The sequence below is a fragment of the Macrotis lagotis genome, chromosome 3 (genome assembly GCF_037893015.1).
Source record: "Macrotis lagotis isolate mMagLag1 chromosome 3, bilby.v1.9.chrom.fasta, whole genome shotgun sequence".
Taxonomy (NCBI): domain Eukaryota; kingdom Metazoa; phylum Chordata; class Mammalia; order Peramelemorphia; family Peramelidae; genus Macrotis; species Macrotis lagotis.
Genome location: NC_133660.1, coordinates 149,906,097 through 149,926,343, shown reverse-complemented (window position 1 = coordinate 149,926,343; position 20,247 = coordinate 149,906,097).

Genomic DNA, 20,247 nt, shown 5'->3' with positions numbered 1-20,247 from the left:
TCCTATCACTATTATATTTTGTCACTGTGTGGAATGCAATCTGTTTGTCAAATTCTTCATCTACAATTTATGGCAAGGAGATCTATAATATACATAAATGAATATTTTCTCTTTCAGCTTCCATTATACTTCAAATGCTATTTACCTTGCTTCTCCCTTCTGTTTCTTGGTTTTCCTCGCATGAGGAAGGAACTCATGTCCCTTCCAAAGGCCTTAATCTTATCTTTTTCTTTAATGAAACTATATACCAGATGAAAATAACATTCTGTCACAGACCTCTTATTACCAATTTTTAGTGAAAAAGATATTAAATGTGATACTTTGCAAAAGAATACTTAGTTCTCCTTTATAACATTTGTGTTTAGGAATCTAAAGACATGGCTAAATGTTGATTTTTTTCTTAACTCCTTTGAAATTTTAGATATTTTTGCTGCTTATAAGATTAGTCTTGGAAGTTTTCAGACTGTTGTGTCAATATCCCCTTAAGGAAAAATGTAACTTAGAGAATTTATGCATGGACCCCACTATTATAATTTGAGGTTATAACATAAGAATCTTTTCTTAATGGATGTTCTAAGCTTATAGAGTATACCTTGGGAAAATGTTGACAATAATATTTTTTGAAGTCTAGTGTAGTTATGTCTTTCAAATAATATTATGTATATCTTGGCTTGTTTTTCTCCCTAATCACAAAGTTCTCAAAATAAGATTTTGCTTTGACCCTTGACACACTTCAAGAAATTCATGTAAATCAGAGCATAAGAACTCTGTCTTTCAGAGGACACTTTATAGGCTCCCCTCCCCTCCAACAAGGATACATTTTCCACAAGGGAACTGATGAAAGAAAATGTAAAGGGAAGTGGCCTAGTTCTACCAGATCTAAAACTATACTATAAAGCAGCAGTCATCAAAACTGCCTGTATAGCATTCTACTGTTTGACATACCCAAAGACATCTTCTTCTGGGATAAGAACTCATTATTGGACAAAAAATGTAGGGGAAACCTAGAAAATAGTATGGCAATAACTCAGTATAGACCCATTTCTCACACTCTATGCCAAAGTAAGGTCAAAATGGGTACAGGATTTAGATATAAAGGGTGACAGTACAGATAAATTAATAGACCAAGAAATTATCAGATCTATGGAAAGGGGGTAAATTTATGACCAAACAAAAATTAGAATGCATTGTAAATTGCAAAATGAACTGCAAAATGATTATATTAAATTAAAAATGTCTTGCACTAATTAAATAAATGCTGCCAAAATTAAAAGGAAAACAGAAAGCAGGAAAACAATCTTTACCACTAGGAGTTCTGGTAAAGGTCTCATTTCTAGATTATATAGAGAATAGCATCAAATTTATAAGGTTACACGTCATTCCCCAATTGATAAATGATCAAAGGATAGGAATAGACATTTTTCAAATGAAGAAATTAAAACTATATATAAAATTCTCCAAATCATTATTGATTAGAGAAACACAAATTAAAACAACTATGTGATATCACCTTACATCTATCGGATTGACCAAGATGAAAAAAAGGGGAAATGATCAATGTTAGAGAAGTTGTTGGAGGATTGGGACATTGATGCATTGCTGGTGGAGTTGTGGATGGTTTCAGCCTTTCAAGACAGCAATATGGAACTATGCCCAAAGAACAATAAAAAAATCTTCATTTCCTTTGACTCAGCAATTCAATTCTAGGCCTATGTCCAGAAAAAATTATAAAAAATGGAAAAGTCCTGCATATTCCAAAATATTCATAGCAACTCTTTTTGAAGTGGCAAAGAATTGAAAATTGAGGGGACGCCCATCAATTGAGGAATGGATAAACAAGTTATGGTACATGAATACTATGGAATATTATTGTTCTATAAGAAATCATAAATGGTCAGACATTAGAGAAGCATGGAATGACTTATTGGATCTGATGCTGAATGAAGAAAGTAGAACCAAGAGAACAACGTATACATTAACAACAACATTGTGAGATGATCGACCTTGATGGAAACAGCTCCTCTCCGCAGTTCAGAGAGTTAGGACAACTGTTTTAGACCAGATATGGACAATATTATCCCCATCCAGAGGACGAAAAACAAAATCAAACAAAACAAAAAACCCTTCAGAATCTGATGAATATTTTATAAAAATTATCTCATATATCTCCCTTAATCCTTATTTCTCATATCAAAAATGACTAATCTGTAAATATGTTTATCAAAGATATGTATACACAATGGTAATCTGACTATTTGCCCACTAAGGGGAAGGAGATGGGAAGAGAGGGTGAAAGGAAATTTTGTAACTTAAAAATATACATGTGCATATGAATAAATAAATTAAGATGCTATACAAGCAAAATAAAAAGAATATATCTTCCTACTGGAGTATCTGCCTCTTCTCTAATGGGATTTTACTTTTCTTTCTAGGAGTATACTTTAGCATCAGAGCACCACCTTCTTGCTGAAATGACCTAGGTCTCTGTGCTCTCCTATTACTCTTGCAAACCCTTATACTTTATATTAGTGTGAAGGCTGCAGCTGTATGTTGGGTCCACTTTACCTCTCCCTTTCCTCCTTTTCATTATTGCTCACAATAAAACTGCATTATACTATCTCCCATTGTTTTACATGCTATTTTCAGCACCACAGCTGATTAAGAGGTTGTTTTCCCTAATACCTCTGATTAGTCCAAGGGCCTTTCATAAGACAGAAACTGGATACTGTGACAAGGATTTAACCTGGGCACTGTGAGTCCAATAGAATAAAGAATAGAATAAATAAATAGAATAAAGCAAGGGACAATATGGAAAACCTATCAGGGACTCCCTTATGCCAGAGGAGTGTTACCAAAAACAAACTAAAAATAACCCCAAAACCCTACTCAATTAGTACTTCTTTATTTATATGTTGATTTCTCTATTTAGAAATATGAGGTCCTAGGAAGTAAGAACTATCTTGCCTTTGAATTTGTACTCCTAATTCTTAATCCACCTTTAAAACATGTTTTACTGATAGATTTTATTTTGGCTACTCTCTAGTAGAGTATTCATGTTGTTTTATATATATATATATATATATTTAGTTTTCTGCTACACATTCCCTTTAGTTTCAAGTTGTTTTTATTAGATTTCAAAGATGGGATAATTATACTTTTTAACAGCCCTTATTTGACTTAATCTCATTTTCTTGTATTTTAAATCTACTTCTAAAAACTGAATCCTATTCTCATATATTATTATTCTTTCAAAGAACTAAAGTAGCAAGATGAGATAAGATATATGGTAGGTATGTACTTGAGGTAGCGGGGTAGCATACTGAAGAAAGTGGTAGATGAAGGTTTAGACTAGAACCAAGAGATGTATCTGAGGTTTAAAATACATAAGGATTCCCAAGCTCCTATCCCACAGCACCACAATATAATCAGGTTTCTTGTCTTTTTCATTCAAATTAGCTTTCCCAATGCTAATGAGACCAAAGACAAGCATTCGAAAAGCTAATGACTATTTTTCCATGACCAAAAAGTGCTGAGCACAAACTTACACATTCATATTATTATCTCTCATTGTTCTCAAGGAGAATGAGTAGGAAAATGCAAAGGGATATGTACAAATTCATTGGTGCTATTAGGAAAAAAAACACTTGAAGCACATTGCTTTACCTTAATATCCATAGGACATCACTTAAGTTTGTTTGAGAGTGGTAAAGAAGATATATTCATTGTAGGTCCCATTATTGGTAACTCTCCCTGACCTCCACTGGTAATGAATTACTACTCAGAACTCTCCCTAAGACAAAATGAGTTAGGTCTATTAATCTAGAATAATAAGTTCTTTAGATATATTGCATTTATAAGCTACTGGACAGGAGATAGTTGTGTCTGAGGTTGGTAAAAAAAAAATACTAGGTGACCATATACAAACAGTGAGGCAAGGTAGTTGGATAAGGTGTCTCTTCTCCTACACACACACACACACACACACACACACACACACACACACACACACAGAAACCCAGTCTTATGATTCCCTTTTAGGTGCTCTTCTCCTTTATAAGATGACCCTTAATGTCATTTGAAACCTTTTTCTCCCAGTTCTTTAGAGTTGATGATGGAAAAAAATATTTACTGTAATGCTCTCCAGCTACTGTATTCTAAGAGTTACCACTATCTGAGTAGTGTAATGGGAAGAATATTTGCCAAGGTGCTCTCCCTCCTCCCCAATTAGGCTCTCTTTTCTTTAAGTGTAACAAATTAGGACTTAATTGACTCAATGGTCAAAGCTCAATCTGTCCTTCCATTTTAGCATCCTGGTAGTATTTGGCGGTCAGCATCCTATTAACTTAAGGGAAAAATACTCCCTAGTATACTGTATTTCCGTACATATAAGATGCACCTTAATTTGGGGGTTGGAAATTTGAAAAAAATGTATTCCATTAAGTTATTGAACTCAAGTTTTAGTCATCATAAAATTCATACAACTCTTCATCACTGTCAAAACTCCCATCGTATGATGACAAATCACAGTCTTAGAAGAGACTCTGAACACTCTCCTGACTGTGCTCTGATCTGGGATTGACCACAAGCTCTCTAGTGTGTAGACTTATGCTTAGTCCATTCCAGCTCATGAACCTGAAGCACCACTTGTATCCTCCTTTGAAATCAGTCTCTTCTTTTCCATCAGCAATTCATCTTGCCTCCTGCTGAACCATCTTTGTGGACACAGGAATTCCACTCGTCCTTTGCTCTTCAATCCATCTCTTCAGTTCCCTCTCTAACTCAGGCCATTTGGCTGACCATGAGGTCTTCTTCTGCCCTAGCGTTTTCAGTTGTGTTTCTTCTTCCCATAGCCAGTCTTGGATTGTTTTCTCAGTTGGAGGAGGACCAAACTGAGGTTCAGTAAAATGATGTCCATTCAGTTTTGCAACTTTGAAATTAAATTCAGCACTAGATGGAAATCTTTTCTGAGACATTTCTGGGCAGAACGTAGCAAAATGTAACCTAATATACTGGTAACAAATGTAAAACAATGAGCTCAAAGACAAGGGCAAAAAAGTGAGAAATTCAAGGTAAAAAAAAAACTACAACCACTGTATAACACATTCCCAGTTTTTGGACCTCAAATTTTTCCCCAAAAAAGGGTGTGTCTTATAAATGGGGAAATATAGTAGTTGGGACTCAAGAATTATTTGAGTGTAAGGTGAGTCATCACACCTAGCTGGTTATTCTGATTGTCTTCCATGTAAAGTCTTGGAGTACCCTGTTGAATATCCTTTTTATACTATGATTAATTTTTCAACTGTTGAATAACTTATGAGAGTCTCATTTAGTCCAAATATCAAAACCTAAGAGGATACTATTAAAGAGAAAGTTCTCAAGGACTTAGCTTCTCAATAAAAATTATACCTTTTCTAGAGAAAACTCTCCATTGACATGGCAATTCATTGTCGTAGCCCTGCGTGATTGAAGTATTTTTCCCTTCTTTGCAGGCAACTTCATTTTATAATTATCCCACCCTCACAAAGCTCCTCTAAAAAATAAAAAAAAAAAGAAAAGAAAAAGAAGACAGAAACAGAAACAAAATTCCAACTTACCATTTTTATGTAGCTTAAATACCCTTGGTACTGAATAGAAGGTTGGTCCCTGGTAATATTTAGCTGTGACTCTGTATACGTGCATACACACACACACACACACACACACACACACACATATATGTACATATATACATACACACACTTACACATCATGTTACTATAATGTAAGCTCCATGAGGTAGAAAATTAATTGTGTCCATGTACTAACTACAATGTCAGATACAATCTGGGAACTAAATGATCTGTCTGGTTATATGTTAGTAAAACTGTTAGTAAAACCGAAAGCTAGGATGTAGAATTAAAGATGTCTTACTTAATTTGCTCTCTTTTAAATGAAAATATATATTATTTAGAAAAAATATATTGCTAGTAAAAATATCAAATTCTTGGAATGTTGAAGTATTTGGCTCTCTAAAAAACTAATCATGGTCTATTTATTTTTTGGATAAATTTTTGGAGATAACTATGTGGTGTGAGTCTAGATTTGGGGTCAGGATGAATAGTTTGAATTTAATAGTTGTGAGATTCTGGGCAAGTCATTTAAACTGTCTCTATTTTCTCATTTCTAAAGAGTGGAATCATTAAAAAAAACTACCTGTTGTGTATATGTTTGTGAGGGTGTGTGTGTGTGTGTGTGTGTGTGTGTGTGTGTGTGTGCGTGTGTGAAAGGAGATCATAGACAAAAAGTCCTTTGCAAACTTTTAAAGATCAAGTAAATAATGCCTATTATTACTATCCTCCTTCCCCCCAAAAGAAAAGAAAAACTATCCTTCATCCAGGGCCAAAAAAATCTTATTCATGATTAGTTATAATTATGTGAAAGTAAACAAAAATGCCAGAGATAAATAATTATGAATTATAAGTTTTTTTAATGTTACATGCTAAAGAGAAAACATTAAGTAAGATGCAGTCAATGAGGAATGCTACATAGCTCTTCAGAAAGGGGTAACAGGAACCATATTTTGGGGGCCTAAAAGTATGGGAATTTGTTTTGTATGACTATATATATATATATATATATATATATATATATATATATATGTGTGTGTGTGTGTATTTATGGCAAGTAGTGTTTCATTTAATATAGTTTTTTAGAAAGAATATACAACATAGATATCAAGTAATATTGTAAAGGAAAGTTCTATTAGCCAGAGAAGTAGGCAATACCTCTGACAAAAGAGAGAAAAGAAATGGGGGGAAAAAATCTAAAAAAGAACAATCAAACCCTTAAATCTGTTAGATAATTTACATCAAATGGATGAAGATATTGAGTAACTTTCCTAAAAAGATGTTAATATTAAAAAAAATTTGAAGGACACATTCTGACACTTTATGAAGGTGTCATCATTTAATAAAGTGATAATTTAATAAGGTAGTACCTTTTAAAGGTTGGGAGAGGGGGAAAAAGTTTGTGATATAGAATGTACTGTGCAATGCATCACCATTTTTCTTGCGCTCTTTTCCAAGGGAAGATCTATTTGGTGTTGAACTTTGAGAAATGTATATTTAGAAATTGTAATAGAAAAATATAGGGAAAAAAAACTTACTGGAGGGAAAAAAAAAGAAATCCCTACCTAGAGTGATTGATTTTTTCAGAAATTAATTAAAAGTATTTTAATTAAAAATATATTAATTAAAACATTTTAGTCTCATAAAATGTGTCAAATATACTAAAAACAGCAAGCTTCCAGTAAGAATAGCTGTTCAAAATTGGAATAGAGTGAGCTAATTATCTCTGAGGGGTATTCCTTGTACTGGGAAGAAGGGTAAACTAGATGATTTCCAAGGTTCTTTCAATTCTAATAGTCAATGATACTATTAGTTTAATATGTCTCATAAAATGTTCTAACATGATTTTATTAGTTTAATATGCCCTACTAAAAGGTACTATTATGATTTTATTAGATTAATATGCCTCTATTACAGTCTTATTTTGAAATTTCATCATGATATCGAGGTGACCCCAGTTTCTTGAAGGCTAAGCCTCAAAGGGTTTAAGTTAAAAAGACTTTGAGTACCAGCAGAGTAACCAGCTGTATACCTTTCAGTCCACAAGGTCTAGTTGAATTCAAAGAGAATTATCAGGAAAAAAAAACTGGTTACCAGGTGATTATAACTTTGTTGAACCACAATATTTAAGGAAAATAATCTGGGGCATGGAAGGATCACAATGTGCACTGGTAAACAGAAAATCTATATCAGAAGTCAGAGATCTTTCCGTAAATATTTTCATCACATCTATTTGCTCAGCATTGATTTCTTCTAAATGTATTTCCATTTCAGGAAGAGCAAAATCAGCACAGACTCTAAATTAAAACATCCCAACACCTTGCATTCTTGCTTTATATTTAATATCTGGGGTTTTGGATATTAGAAAAAGGTACAACCTTAACAAAGGAACAAGAACTTAATCTAATTTGGGGAACATGAGTGGTTGTGTAGAAAAAATAATGAGATTGATGGGGTAAATAAAGAATGTGCACATAAATTTTAAGGAAGCCAAAATTTAAAAAAAATGTAGAGGTCAAGTTCTTGAAATATGTATTCTGAAATAATGAAGTTAAGTTCATCACATTCCAAGAGTCAAACATATAACAACAGAAGAACATTTAGATTGACCTTAATAGATTCTGATCATCAGCAAGTTGTTTCTCAAGCTAAAAGCAACATATATTTCATAGCTGTGGCAACAGAAATATTTTCTTTCTTGACAAATGTACATTTTAATGTCCCTCTGTGAAGTATAGCTGTTTTTCAATATTATAAGCTTTGCTATATATAGCAAAGAAAATTTATATCCATTGTTTTGAAGACTTAAGAGCAATGAATAGAATTTATGAGAAGGTAGATTTTTTTCATCAAAATGAGGGGGGGGACTACTAACAATTACAGCTACCTTCAATGTAATGAGCCAACACAACAGGAAGTACATTTCACAGCCCTTTGAAAAGAGATTGGTGATGAGTTCTTAAGAAGACTTAAAGGGAGGTTGATGTTTGTGCTAAGGGTGGACTAGATTTACCTCTGACTCTGTTATATGCTTATTTTTGATGTAGGCTATATAATTTGCTTTGCATTTGTAGTATCCAGTTGTGGCTTGGTACTGAAAAAGGATCAATATAATGACTTTTCTATTTTTCTATTTTCTTAACTGCCTTAGGATAGGTATTAAACTGCCACTATAAGTAAGAATTTTCCCGTTCAGGGAAAAAAAGGTACACTGTTCCCAAAGTCCTGTTTCAGTATCAGATGGTGAGAGTAGAATTGAATTATGTTAATGTGACTCCTGAGCTCTGAAGGGTAGCAGGTAAAATATCTCCAAAGATGCCACAGAAATGAAGGCAAAATTCTCAGGTCGATAACAAAGTGATACAGGTACATTTCCAGGTTTCCTTAGGATCTAATAAGTTCTGAAATGTTTTGACTGAGTCTGGGAAAGTTGGCAACACTATTTGGTTATTCTAGTAGTTTAGGTATATGAATTGATTATTTCATCTACTCAATATATTCTAATATCTTTCTATCTAGGTTCTAATGTATATCCTTTTGTTTGACATGAATAACTTCTTATAACCTGCATTTCTTTTTAATTCCAGTATAATACATTTATACATTACTACCCTCCTTTAATGAAACTTTTGAAATAAATGTTATATGAGTAGATGAATTAAAGAAAAGGGGGAAAGTATTTGTGTTTAATATGTACCAGACCTTTTTCTATGCACTGGTGGTGCAAATGTAAGCAAATAACTCTGATCTCAGGAACTTTATAAATTAATGGGAGAAAACACATAAAAGTGAGCTAATGTGTATTCATGTGTGCGGGGTAATAAGGATTACACATGGACACATGGTTTAGAAATAGAGAGGAAATAATAAGGGTGACTAGATAAGGGTAAGAGAAGACAAAAACTCATGACTAAGAATCCTTGGGTCTAAGGTAGTATGTAAGCTTCTAATGTGATGGTATGGACCTTCTCAGTATATATTAAATATATTACTCTATCTCTGGCTTCTAGGTCTTTGAACTTACTTTTTCCTCAAGCAAGCAATGTTTTCCTCCTTCCCTCAGCATCCTGAAAATTCTTGGGTTCAAAACTCAATTCAAGTACCATTTTCTGTAAAAGGTTTTTATTAATATTTTTATTAATCTTCTAACTTTTAGCATGTTCCCTCTAAGGTTAACTTTTATCTATACTGAATATTTCTTCAACACAACTATATAGGTATGTGTTTCCTCCCTCAATAAAATGTAAATGCTTTGAAGGAAGTGACTTTCATTTTTGTCTTTGTAGTTCCAATATTTAGTACAATGCTTGATATAGGTTGGATAATTACATTTTTAAAAATTTCATATTCTGGGGGGGGAGCCAAGATGATGACAGGATAGGATCGTCTCTTAGGTACTCTCACTCAAAACTTACAAACTAAGGACTCTAACTAAATTTTTGAGACAGAATCCACAGAGGGATGCTGTGAGGCAGTTCTCCAACCCAAGGTAACCTGGAAAAGAGCAGAAAGGCTCTGCTCCATGGGGTTGGAGGGGTAGCCCACCAGAACAAAGGAACTTCAGTCTCCCGGAGGCAGCCCCAGGGCACCAGGAGCTCCAGCTCACAGCAGCAAAGGCAGTTTCCTGATTTACACCCCAGGAAGCATCAGGCACAACTTGGGGGATCATTGGAGGTACCTCTGCCAGAGTGAGCACATGAAACCCAGCCTCAGGACACACAGTGAGCAGCCAGGCCAAGGCAGCCCAGATCTGGAAACCGGAAGCAGGCAGAGCCAGTAAGCAGGAGCCACCAGGGCATGAGTGCTGAGCCTAGGAAAGGGATTGGAGAGAGACTGCAGAGCTCTTTCCTCTGTCCCTAGAACAGATCTTTGGGGTTCTGACCACATTCAGATTTTGATCCCAGTCCAGTCCCCACCATAGAACAGCCCTGTGGCAGAGGGAGGGTGCTTATGGTCATTCACAGACCAGGAGGGAAGACAGAGCCCCACATACTGATATCCTTGTGGGGTGTTTCCCAATAATATTCAAAAGCTCAGGAAGCATCCCCAAACCAGGCACAGTCTGGAGAAATGAGTATGTAGAGAAAAAAAGAGGAACACCATTGAGAAATAGTTTGCCTGTGATCCCAAGAAGGATCAAAACACTCAATCTGAAGATGAGAAACTCCAAGCTCCTGCATCTAAAGACTTCAAGAAAAACAGAAATTGGGCTCAGGCCACAACAGAGCTCAAAAAATATTTTGAAAATCAAGTGAGGGAGATAGAAGAAAAATTAGGAAAAGAAATGAGATGCAGGAAAAAGATGAAAATGAAGTCAACAGCTTAGTCAAGGAGATCCAACAAATGCTAAAGAAAATAACATGTTAAAAACTAGCATAGGTCAAATGGATAAAACAGTTCAAAAAGTTACTGAAGAGAAGAATGCTTTAAAAAGCAGAATTTGCCAGATGGAAAAAGAGATAAGAAAGCTCTCTGAGGAAAACAAATCCTTCAGACAAAGAATGGAACTGAGGGAGGTTGCTGATTTTATGAGAAATCAAGACATAGTACTCAAAACCAAAATAATGAAAAATTAAAAGAAAATGTGAAACATCTCATTGAAAAAACAACTGATCTGGAAAACAGAATCAGGAATGATAATTTAAAAATTATTGGAATACCTGAAAGTCATGACCAAGAAAAGAGCCTTGACATCATTTTCAAAGAATTACTACAGGGAAATTGCCCTGATATCCTAGAAGCAGGGGGCAAAATAGAAATTGAGAGAATCCACAGATCTCCCTGAGAAAGAGATTCAAAAAAAAAAAAAAAACCAACCCCCAGGAATATTATAGCCAAGTTCCAGAACTGCCAAGTCAAAGAGAAAATATTACAAGCAGCCAGAAGGACACAATTCAAATATCATGGAGATGCAGTCAGGATAACACAGGACTTAGCAGCAACTACATTAAAAGCGCATAAGGCTTGGAATATAATATTCTGGAAGGCAAAAGAGCTTAGAATGCAACCAAGAATCAACTACCCAGCAAAATTGAACATCCTCTTCCAGGGAAAAAGATGGACTTTCAATGAACCAGGGGAATTTCAAATGTTCCTGTTGGAATGGCCAGAGCTAAACAGAAGGCTTGATCTTCAAATACAGGACTCAGGTGAAGCATAGAGAGTGGAGAAGGGGAAAATGTGAGGGACTTAATGATGATGAACTGCATGTATTCCTGTATAGAAAAATGATACTGATAATACTCATATGAACCTTCTCATTTAATACAACAGGTAGAAGGAGCATTTATAGATGAAGCACAGGAGAAAACTGAATTTTAAGATATATTGTGATGTAAAAATGGAGTCAATAGATGAAAGGGAAATGTAATGGGAGAAAGAAAGAGGAGAGGAGGAATAGGCTAAGATATTTCATATAATAAGATTTTTCTTTATTACAAGCTATTGCAATGATATGGAAGGGGAAAGGCAAGGAGGAATGAGGAAATCTTCACTCTCATCAGAGGTGGCTAGGAGAGGAAACAACATATATACTCAATGGGGTATAGGCATCTGGAGTAAGAAGGAGAGAAGGGGGAGAAAAGGGGGACAGGAGGAAGGGGGGGATGTGAGTGATGGAGGAGAGGATGGACCGTGGTGGGAGAGTGGTCAGATATAACACATTTTCTTTTTTACTTCTTGCAAGGGGATGGGATTGGATGGCCTGTCTGAGACCATAGGGCCAGGTGGATGCTGGGTCTAAGGGGTGGTATGTGGACTTGGGGCCTCTTGGCCCCAGGGCCGGGGATCTGTCTGCTGTACAACTCAGCTACCCTGTAGCAGAGACAGAGTGAAAGGAGAGAGAAAATATAGTACATGGTAGTGGAGAAATATGAAAGGAGGGAGTTACGATCAGCAATGGCAACAGTGGAAAAATATGAAAGTAACTTTTGTGATGGACTTACCATAAAGAATGCGATCCACCCACGGCAGAGTTGGTGGTGTTGGAACACAGATTGAAGCACACTTGGGGAGGGGGGTTGCAGGGCAAATGGGGCTGGGTGGCCTGCTTGGGGCCACATAGCTGGGTGACTGTTGGGTGTCTGAGGCAGGATTTGGACCCGGGTGCTCCTGGCTCAAGGGCCAGTGCTCTGTCTTCCACCTGGCTACCCTTACTAGTATTATTATTATTATTATTATTATTATTATTATTATTATTATTATTATTATTATTATCATCATCATTATTATTATTATTATTATTACTACTATTTTATTTTATTTTATTTTGGGTCTTTTGGGGGGATTGTGGGGCAATGGGGTTGGTGTGGCTTGCAAGGGGTCACACAGCGAGGTGATTGTTGGGTGTCTGTGACTGGATTTGGGCTTGGGTGCTCCTGGTTCCAGGGCTGGTGCTTCATTCACTGCGTCACTTGGCCATACCCACATTTATTATTATTTTTTTATTTTAATTTTAATATTTTCTCTCCCCTTTACTTTATCACTCATGAGGGTCTATATTTTTGGGGGGAGGGGTATTATGTTTACTCTTAAACAAGAATATTTTAGTAATGTATAAAATAATATTTGTATAAAATAAGAATAAATAAATGGGGGGAAAGAAAAAACTTTTAAAAAAATTCATATTCTCTGTCTCTGCATCTCTCTCTCTCTAAAATAAAAAAAAAACAGACCACACACACATACACAAAAACACAGCCATACAGAGCTTTCTGAATGAAATGCTAAAGTTCTATTAATGTGAAGTAGAACCTAATATGTCAACATACTGGAAACAGGCTATTTAGAAAGCAATCCATTTCATTCTTAGTTTTGCACTACATAGTTTAGAGTCAACTCATCAGATAATTTGTGATTGATGTAAAAAGGGAACCAAATCCTGAAAGAAATGTAGGCAGAGTGTCTTCAGATTCCATAGGGAAGATGCCTATTGGCCAAAAGATTAAATGGTATCAGGGATAAAGAAAGAATGGAAGGCACTGGTTGGATAAATACCCTGTGAACAACTTTAGCCAACTCGTCAAATTATCTGATTTCAAATCCACATCATTGGAAAAACTAGATGTTTTAAACATCTTGTTTTATAGCTGAGGGGAAAAAAAGACCTGCAGCTATTTAATGACCTGGTCAAACTCAAAACTAGTTAGATCAGAATTTACATCATATACATTCATATAGCATTTTATTGTATATAAAGTGAACAGCCCTATCAAGTATGTTGTGCAAATAGTGTTATTCTCACTTTGCAAATTTTCTCAGATCAAAAATAGGCTGAAAGAGCTTGAGAACGTTTTTCCTTGTTTGTCCACAGCTATTGCCTGATTCAAACCCAATTCTGACTTCAAATACAGTTTTTTTTTTCCCATTTGGAGAGGCCATTGGTAAAATAAAACTGCTCAGAAAAAACAACTCAAAAATGTGATTCCATTAGCAAAAGTAGTCCCTCCATTTGAAGTAGATTACAAACCTTTTCCACTATTAATAAAAGTTTTAATGAGTTATAATGACAGGAACCAATACACATGGGGGCTAATCTCATAATAAACCTTTTGAACTCGTGTTCTTTAGAAGACAGTTCATTGCATAGGGTATATTTGAAGCCATTCTGGCTTGTTAAGACTTTCTAGAATTTGTGTTAATAGACATTAGACTATAAACTTCTCTAAATAACTATAGAGAGTCAGGTCAGAGACAAGAAGGTCCTTAGTAGCCAATTAGGGAAAAATTTTTCCCCCTCAGGGAAAATCTTGAAGACTAAAAGGGTTTCACTTGCCTAAGGTCACAAAGCAAAAGGTAATCAACTACAGTACTATTTATACTTGAAACACAATTGAAAATAATCAGAATTGAGTTATTCTGTTTATTGTATATGAATTTATTGAGTATAAATAATCATTCTATTTTTTCTATTATTCAGTATTCTTTGTTGCTGCCAAAGCTAAATTAAAATAAATAAGAAGTGAAAATATTTTGAGGACCATAAGAAAAGCTGCAACAACTTCATTTCTTACCCATCCCCTAAAATGAAGTATATATCGAAAGATTTATAAAATTTTAGCTTTGGATAAAAGCTTAAGGAATGAAATGCCACTTATCCTTTGTTTTTCCCCATCTTCTTATTTTCAATTGGGTTTGTATCACATACAGATGCATACACACATTAGGTCTTTTTGACCTAATCTGTAGAGTGAAAACAATTCTAGACTTGCAATCAGAAATCCAGTCAAGGAACTTTAATCACTGTTCTTCAAAAATTATTTGTATGACTTAGGTTATGTCATTTTATTTCCTTGGGTCATACTTCATCCTTAAAACAAAAGGAAGGGGGGTGGCTAGGTGGATTATGGATAGAGCACCAGCCCTGGAGTCAGGAGCATCTGAGTTCAAATCCATCCTCAGACACTTAATAATTACTTATCTGTATGGCCTTGGGCCATCCACTTAACCCCATTGCCTTGAAAAACTAAAAAACTAAATAAATAAATGAATAAAACTAAAACAAAAGGAAAGGATAAGAAGAGAAGAAAATAATCATTTATAAAGAATCTACTTTGTGCCAGACACTATGAAAAGTGTAAAACAATCACAAATGGACAAAAAATATTCACAGAATTTATGTCATGTCTTTATGTCATGACAAAGAATTGTAAATTGAGGGGATGCCCATCAATTTGGGTATGGCTGAACAAATTGTGGTATATGCATGTGATGGAACACTATTGTTCTACAAGAAATCATAAGGGATGGGATTTTAGAAAAACCTTAAAAGACTTGCATGCATTTATGCTGAGTGAAATGAGCAGAAGCAGAAGAACATTATACACACTAACAGGAGAACACAGGATGATGATCAACTGTGATGGACTTGTTTATTTCAGTAATACAATAATCAAAGACAATTCTAAAAGATAGAAAATTCCATCCATATCCAAAGAATGAACTGTGGAGCTTATTATCTTCGATTTTTTAAAAGTTGTCATATATTATGCCATTTTTTTTTCTCTCCGATGTTTTCTTTCTTCTGTTTGGATCTATTTCTTCTTTTACTGCATTATGGATCTATATTCAACATGGTTATAAATCTAGAGCCTATACCAGATTGTTTTCTGTCAGGGAGAGGGGGAAGGGAAGGGAGGAAGAAAATGTAAAATTCAAAACCTTGCCAAAAAAAATAAAAGATTGGTTAAAAATGTCATTGCATATGGTTGGAAAACCAAATAAAATATTTATTTAAAAAAGCAAATAGTATATAATTTGCTTCTCTTGACAATCCTGGGAGGCAGATATTGTTGTCATTCCCACTTGATAGTTGAGGAAACTGATACAAATAGGGTTAAAAGATGTGTCCCTGGTCACTCACAACTAGTGAGTATCTGAGGCTCGATTTGAACTCAGGTCTTCCTGACTCTAGACCAGCACATTATCCACTTCACCACTTATAGGCTCTGATAGGAGTTAGACTAGATAATATCTAGAGTACTTGCTATCCCTTGAGTTCAATGATTCTAATATTTTAATTCTCCACTGACTGCTAAAGACAGGTTTCATGAAGTTATCCTCGAATATGATCATCACCTTTTGGTTTTTTGTGTTTGTTTTATTCTTGCAAGGCAATGGGGTTAAGTGACTTGCCCAAAGTTCACACAGTTGAACTCAGGTCCTGACTTCCGGGCCCGTGCTTCACCAACTGCCCCCAGATTATCATCTTTTTAATGAAGTTAGAAAACCTTCATAACAATTTCAAAAAGAAATGTTTGTTAAAATGCTGAACAAAAGCAAAAATAACTTTATAAATTATAAGGAGCAAAAAGAGTTAATCCATTGTTGAATGCATTTATAAATCAGACATATTATTTGCTATTCATAAAAAGTCACACCTTTCAAATTCCTTGAATTGAAAGATACTTTCTCATACCCTGAACAGAAAGAGTCCATTAAAATAAATATCAATAACCCTTCCCTTTCCCATCTTTTGACCCCTTCATTACCTACCACTTGTACCTGGGAGGTTTCCCTATCTATGGCTCTTCTGGCCAAAGTCACCTAGTAATTTTTGTACCACTTTTTGTAGCAATTTCTGTTCCAGTTTTTATAGAAATTACTAATGAATAACTGACTTTGGTTATATAGACAATGTGACAGAAAAATGCTTACTAGAGTCCAAAAATCAAATTATTGACTGATTATAACATGGGTTATGATCTCAGTGTTATTTCCTTACTACAAAAATTAAACATTTTGAGTGATCTACCATGGAGAATCATGAATATATTTTTGAAGAATAATATATGTTGAAATTCAAAGCAATCAAGTTGATAAATGAATTGTGTTGTTCTATAGATAATCAATCTTACATACTTATAAAATAAAAAAATGGAATGAATATAACATAAATAATTAAAATGGGTACCAAAACAAGTTTCCCTGTCAATAATTTCAAGCATCTTTTTTGCATCAAGCATGACAATTAGATTTAACTGTATTCAAAGTTTTTTATTTTTATGAAAAAAATAGAAAATTTCATATCTTACACTACAAAAAACATGTACACAAACAAAATGCACACAGAGCATTAAAATAAAAAAGAAATAAATACATCAATACTATATCTATATTTTCTATACATTAAACTCTCAGGCAAAGAATTAAACTTTTCTATTGGCTACCACATAATATGAAATTTGGACTGAGTCACTTTTGCCAGCATGGCACCAAAGCATATTGATGAAAATATCAATTAAGAATAAGACTAAATGTAACTCTTAGGCTGCTATTCATGTAATTCACATACTTGTTAAAGACTAATAGTAAAACTATTATAGTTTAAAGATTCACAATCTCTTGACCACTGGGACTACAAGTTGGGTTTTTTGTGTTTTTTTTTTTTGTTTTTTAAAGTAGATAATCAACACTGAATTAACACTAATTTGCTTGTCACCTTAATTTTCTTTCTTTTTATATTTATAAGGATTAAATAAATTTGCATATGATGGTTGTCAATCAGCCCTTTCATGTTGTGACGTATTCTGAAAGCAATAAGCAAAGGTTGTCCTGAAAAACATTTTGACCAGTTATTTTTAAAGACTGGTTCTCTTTTATAGATGAATAAGAATGCTCTGAAAAATAATTTTATTATCTACCAAATTCTTTGTCATATTATCATAGCAGCAAAATATACTGGACAAAGTAATCCAGCTGGATTAGAGAGTTGGACAAAAGAAATCCAAACCAAATGAAAACAAAACAAATGGCTTTCACTTATTCCAATTATTAACTCTAAGTAAAGCTAACATTTTAATTCTGATTATTTTACATCATCATTATCTTGCTGTACATATTTTTTTACTGATTAGATAGCTACCAAAGATGTTAGGAAAAATTCGCCAACTATGCTTAATTTTCTCTTTTTTCTGTTTAGTATGAATAAATAAGCTCAATTAATTATATAATGACATAATTACTTAGCAAATAACTAATACCTGATGTTAGACTTAACATTTTTTCCTTTCTGTGCACTAAACTGGGATGTATCCAGAATTGCCTTCCAAAAGCAAATTTCTCATCATCTGCTTTTTATGTCCCACTTCAGTAGGGTAAAATTTCTATGTCTATTTTGGTTCTGTTTTTTCTCAGATTAAGATATAGCATAGACAATAGCTACCTACATGATCAAATGAAACTGAGTTTTTGTTTGCTTTTTAATGCAGTTCTATTCAGAACTCCTGTCTAATTTCTTTAATTTCTTTAATTAAAGGGCAATAAGGACATTTTCTTTTGTTTAATAGTTCATTCTTTCCAATAGCTGCAAGTATTATTTCTACTGGAATTCTACTGGAAATGTAAGTCCTACAACATTGCCTATCTTCCAGAATACTATCCTATAGATAACATATTTTTTATTTCAATGTACAGTAAGCAAGGACAAGGTATTTTACAGAATTACAAAAAAATAATCAGAAACAGAAAACACACAATCCAAACCCTTACATTTTATATACACCTTGACATGCTTTACCATTCAAAAATGAGCAACTCAGATATACCATAGTACATTAGAGTCAAAGGCAGAAGTCAAAATCAAGCTCTGATGGGAAAAAAAGTGGTAATTGTGAGATTTCAATAGATATTGGTGAGCTATTGTCTCTTCTCCATGGTGACTACTTTACAAAGTCCAGCAGATAGGAAGATACAAATACTCAAAAGATATTTATACTGACAGCTCTAATAATGTTATTTATTATTTGAGAAATCTCCTTTATGTGCTAAAACTATCATGTCTCAATTTTATTTGTGATGGCCTGGTGGCTAACAAAACGAAACTATAAGATGAGGAATTACATCATCAAGATTTTTCAGACCTTTTCCGGGTTTTTCTGCATCACTGCATTTCATGAAATCTGCCCATCCAACTCCTTTCCTTTATCCATTTCTCACATTTATAGATGAGTTTGGCACCTTTCCAATTGGTGATATGTCCAGGGGTGAATAAATGCATTAGAAAGATATTTGTTCTTATTTTTATGACTACATCAGATTTATGATGAAAACTTCCCTTTCAGTCTTTCCAGAAACTCTGTGTAAAGCTGGTATCTCAGGATTTACTTAGCATTTATGCGGACATATTAAAATACTCACAAAGACTCCTTCTTCTAAAATCTAGTTCAGATGAATATAAGAATATACAAGCATTGTAGTTTATTGTATGTATGTATAAACACACACATATACATTAATGTGTATAATTTTACTCGTAACTCTTTGCACTTGTGAGGTTTCCATAACTTTTCCTTCACCATGACAATTTTCTTTAAATCAGTAAAGTTAAGTCTCAATTTTATTTTGGAAATAACTCTCTGGATCCAAAGTACTTATATGGTTGTCTTACCATTAAGGTAATTATATCTAAGGGCCATAAAATGATCAAATATTTTAATAGAGATTAGAATTTTTTCATTTGCTACTTTCCTCAGTCAGATTCAGTTTTAATCATATCCCTCAGAATTAGAATTCCAATTACATTTTTATGAAAATATCCAAATTGCATTTCCTCAACTGAAATAGACAAACTACAAGATTTAGTGACTTTAGTCTATCAACATTATTTCTAGGGAAAAATAATAATAAACTTTATAACAATTTTTCTTAAATGTCTAGGAATATAAATGGAGCTCTAATTTATGTGGAAAGATCATACAGTTAACTCCTGATCATTAAATTTCTTGTCAATCATTTACAAATGATTTACAAGAAAATATTTTCAGTCTTGCCTTAAGGACATGCTAGAGTAACTAGTAAGGAGGAAAGATAAAATAATCCATTTTGTATTTGTAATTTTTCCCTTGGTATCCAAACTCGGAAAGAAAACAAATGTTCTCTAGAAATGAGGGTCTACATTCTGTCTCAGTGACATTTATTTAAGCTAGTCTGGTCTCATTTACCATACATGATCTAGAGTTGGTTTATCTCAGCTTAACTCTATCTTCTCTGCATGTTTAGATTACTCCTAGTATTGTGCTCCCAGAATGATTTCCCATAAACCAGCAAATTAAAATGTATGCTTTCATATAAACCAGTTTGCATGATCACACTTTCAAACATTTTCTGGACTCGTATACATTATTTTGGATGTGCTATTGCTAGA